A 5,000-nucleotide genomic window follows, 5' to 3' on the forward strand; every position below is an offset into this window, starting at 1 on the left:
AAATGGCAAACCCTAGATACTCTATGTATCGACTACCTCACCAGGTTCTCCAGCAAGATTAGAACGTCCAGCTCAGCAACAGACTGAGTCAGCTCGAAGGCGTGATCAGACAGTTCATAGAAGCTCAAGCAACCGCTACAACTGCTCTAAACGAAAGGATTGATGGGATATCGAAACTTTTCAATGAAAAAATTGATAACCTAGCCTCACAAGTCAATTCAATAGAAGAACGTGCAACCAAGGATGCAGCTACGATTGCTAACAGGTTCAACAGCATGGAGGAAGAGCAAGCAAAGCACAACTATGAGCTTCGCAACACCAAAAAAAAAGTCATGGACCTGGATTTCAAACTTGATGACGTGGACAAAGCCCTAAACGAAGCTAAGAATGAGTCTTATGACTTTACAGGCGAAGTTTCAGAGAAGGTTTACGAAGTCATCGACAAAACCGAAGAGCTTGACTCAACCATGGACAAAGTAGTCTATGCTCTTGATGAAGTTGAAGAAAAGGTTGAGGAGATCATGCAAGGACTTGGAGAGCAGATTCCAGCAACCAAAACTAAAGACTCAAGTCCAGAGAGGAAGTACATCAAGCCAGAAGACCCAGGAGACCATCCAAGAAGCAAAGGAGGAAGCAACAGCAGCAGAGCAACTCGGAGACAAACTCCCGCGGTCGCGTTGGCTCCGACCGCGGCCAACAAGCGCTCCCCCGCGGTCGTGATGGGTCTGCCCGCGGCCCATGGTCGCTTCCCTGCGGTCGCGTCACCTGCAGTCAAGGCCAACCGTAAAAACGTTCCAAAACAGTCCCGTTCAGCTCATACAAGCATCTGTACGTCTGGTACACCTCCTGGGATGACTAAACCACTTCATCAACAACCGGTTTGCTCCATAAGCACCCAAAGATCTGAAGAAGAGGACAAGTCATGGCCTTGCAACATGGCTTTGTCTTGTGAAGATGAGTATGAAGAGCAATACTCTGAAGATGAAGAGTATGGGTTTTTTGTAGAGGATCCAAACGCAGGATATTCCTCAGAAGACGACTCAGGAGAAATTCAATGGATCACCAACAACATCAGTAGAGAGAAGCTAATAGAGTTCAACAACGTAGTCAGGTCATTCCCTGCTCATTTAAGCTTTGATGAAATCTGGAAACTTGGTCGTTTGCAAGTCTTTTTCAGGTACTGCAAGGAGTCTAAAGAGGAGATCTATAGATACTTTATGAGAGCTCGATACATGACAACACCAGAAGCAGCTGTCTATGAGATTCACCTCCAAAGACCGGAAGAGTGTAGCCACTACACCAACAAAATCAGCAAAGAAAAGCTCGACGAATTCAATAATGTGGTTCGAAATTTGCCTGAAGGAATCACGTTTGCCAAAGCTTGCAAGGACTTCAGGATAGGCCACTACTTCTGTGAGAGCAAAGAATCAATCCCTGAGATAGAGGACTTGTTCAATCATGCAAGAAGAGGTAAACCTGTTCGAACACTTCACAAAATCGATGGTGCAGGTCAGTTTCTTATCTCTTGTTCTATTAGAGGAGAGATGTTTAAAAACGTGCTATGTGATTCTGGAGCTTGTCTTAACATGATGTCGAAGGCAATTGCTTTGAGACTTGGTATTAGACACCTGCGCAGGACTAGAGCAAAGATTAGCCTAGCTGATGAATCAAATGCAACACCTCAAGGAATAGCTCATGAAATTCCTTTGAGAATAGGAGATTGCATAGTGCCTGTCGACTTCTACATTGTCGAAACGAGAGATGCAACATATCCAGTGATTCTAGGATGATCTTTTCTAGCAACTTCCGGAGCTATAATGGACTGGCCAAACCGGAGGATTTCATTTGCTAATATCGACAAAGATGTCTTCACAGAAGCTGTCCCATACAGCAGCAAAGCAAGAAAACGTTCTGCAGCAGAAGAGTTTGAAGAAGAGCTTTGGAGTGACGAAGAACCTGCTAAGCAAAGCAAGGAGATGTCGAAAAAGACTTGTCTCAGGACAAGGTCTTCTTCATTGGAATAAGTCACGTCCAATACCAAAAGTCGAGCTAAACGACTTAAAACAGAAGCGCTTAATGGGAGGCAACCCATTTAGGTATTGTTTTTTTTTTTAGAATTTTTCTTACTTTTTCTTTTGATCTTTTTTTTTTTCTTAGTTTCAGGTGTTTCTTATAAAACAAAAAAGCCAAAAAAATCAAAAAACCCGAAAAAACCAAAAAGAAGGATGGTACCTGACTGCTCGGCCCAGCAGGAACCAAGGAGAAGCAGGAAGAGGCCGCGAAATAAGCCCCCGCGGTCGCAGGTGTCCGGACCGCGGGAAACCTACCGTCGGCCGCGGTCGCGTAATCCTGACCGCGGCCAAGTGCTTGTTTGCTGCGGTCGTGCAGCCCCTGACTGCGGCACTTGGTCGTTGACATCCAAACCGGACCCAAACCACCCCTTTCACCCCATTTCACCTCACCAATCACCCTCCACCTCATTCATCACCCTCCACCACTTTCATCACCACTTAATCACCTTCCCAAACCTTTTCGAATGAATCAGGTTAATTTCCACCAGCATCCGGGATCCAGGTAAGTTCTCTTTGTCCTTAACAATTGGATTATTTATGCATTTTTTTCATCCAATCTCGACTTGTTTCACACTGAGGAAAGTGTGATTTAAGTTGGGGGGGGGGGGGGGATTTCATCCCTTTCTAACCACTTTTCTTTCATGAGTCTTGCATTATCTACACTTTTTGCATTTTCCTTAAAGTTTTTAAAAATCGGTTTCAAAAATACGTTTTAAAGGGAATGGTGAACATGAATCAATGATAGTTGATTGTGTGCTTTTAAACTGTTCCTAGTGACTTGCTCATTCATGATTTAGGACTAGACTAGGCGGTAGCTAAGCACATTTGAAGCGAAGTACCCCAGAGGAATTTGAATAATTTCGATTTAGATGAAGGGATACACTAGCTCTGTTTTATTTGGACTTAATTTGGACTTAATTTTCTCATTGAAGCATTAGACCAGGGAAACGAATCATACATTCAGGACTCCTTTATCCTTTCACCACTCTCTGTTGATCCTGAATGGCTAGTTCATCTTTAGCTAGTTCCCCACCTTAACCAATCCTCTTTCAAACCACATGCACTCTTGTTTTCTATTGTCTTATATGCAGATAAGTGCAAAAACGTTGGAGAGAAAGAGGAACGACGCAGTTTTCAGTCACTAAAGACAGAGACCTGCGATTTGCCGGAATAGTTCCCGGAAGGATTCAACACAAGAGGAAACTCAGTATGCCTTAGAAAAGTCTCAAATTTTGGTACAATCTCGTCCTCTAGTCTCTCTCTCTTTAAAAGGCATTTCTTTTCCAAAAAAAAAAAAAAAAAAAAATCCGAAAATAAGAAAAGAAAGGAAATAAAAGCCTTAGATAGTCTAGAGAGGTCGAATTTTAAGTCCCAAGGCAACTGGAGTTTGATTTTATGGCGTTTTGGAGATTGTTTTCTGATTCCCGGAAAGAATCTAAGTCTGGGGGAATAGCTGTTTACAACAAAGGAGGAAGGATTATGCAACAACATTTGGCAAGAAGAAGTGACTGAAAACTGTGGTCATCAACAGGTCCTTATCTCTCTTGCGGTTTTGCATATTATCTTGCATCCTCCAGATCTTCAGGTAACCCAAAACACTTTAACTCCACCACTTAAATAGCCCTTTAATGCCAAACGCCGTCTACCCTGAATGATGTCTTTAATAAGAACTCACTATTGAACTTAATGAATGTAGAGAGCTAGTTGACTGAAATCAAGATTTAGATTGTTTAAGTTTTGCATGACGGAAAAAGTGGACTAGTATCTCTTGTGCTTTGGTGAGAATTTTCTAGACTAAGTTGTGGATTGATGCACTATCTTTGGTCCTAGTTTAGGAGTTCATGTCTATGATATTTGTGCATTCCCTATTTTTGTTTTCACTTAACCAGTTTAGGCTTTTGCTTTGTTTGAGGACAAACAAAGGTTTAAGTCTGGGGGAGTTGATAACACCGTATTTTGACCACTTTTATGGATCGTTTTGAAATACTTTTTCTATGTTTTTAATTGCTTTTAAGTACTTTTATCACGTTTTTCTAGTATTTGTAGTTCCAAGACTCTTTTCAGGGAACTTAGGGAAAAACTTAACAAAATGGATAGAAAACCAGATTTCAGCTCAGAGTCAAACCGTCAGAAGTTCACCCCTGATTGAAGGCCTTCTCACCGTCTGATCCAGCTCAAATTTGGAGACCTTAAAGACGGAAGTATCAGCTTTCCAGTGCACTTTACAGCTTGGCAATCCAACGGTTCAATCAAAAGATACGTGAAGAGCAAAATGTCCCGTAAACCAGCCGGCAAGCACTTCCACCCGCGGCCAACAAGCAATTTCCTTGCTCCTGACCGCGAAAAACCATACATTCCCCGCGGTCACAGCACTCCCGACCGCGGCCATCAACCTCCGAGCCCAAAAAGCCCATTTCTGAAGCCCACATTTGGAGAAACCCTAAGTGACGTCCAGAGAGGTCTTGAGCACTATAAATACATGTCTTAGGAACCCTAAACGAAGGACACCATAGAGAACCGAATACCATCTATCATTACTTCATATTTTTATTATTTTTGCTTTAGCTTTTAGGGAGAGAGAGATTTGTTCTCTTGAACCCTTGTTCTTTCTTTTTCAATTTCGGTTTCTATTCTACTTCTTAATACTATGTCTTTAATTTCGTTCATTATGTCTGAGTAGTTTTATTGTTGGGATTAAGGGATTTTCGATGGGGATTTATATGTTCGATGAGAATTCCATGAGCTTTTGAGCCGAATCTTAGAACTTTTTCTTCTGAATTCGTTTTTACTGCATGAAGGTAGCATCATGAACTACAATCTGATCCAGATGCTTGGTGACACGAAAGTGTTCATCAGGTATCAGATCTAGTTTGGGAGAGCAAAACAAACATAGGAGTGGAAACTACCTATGGGCGATTTGTGAATTAA

This window comes from Eutrema salsugineum, unplaced genomic scaffold, assembly GCF_000478725.1.
Source record: "Eutrema salsugineum unplaced genomic scaffold, Eutsalg1_0 scaffold_12, whole genome shotgun sequence".
NCBI classification, from domain to species: Eukaryota; Viridiplantae; Streptophyta; class Magnoliopsida; order Brassicales; family Brassicaceae; genus Eutrema; species Eutrema salsugineum.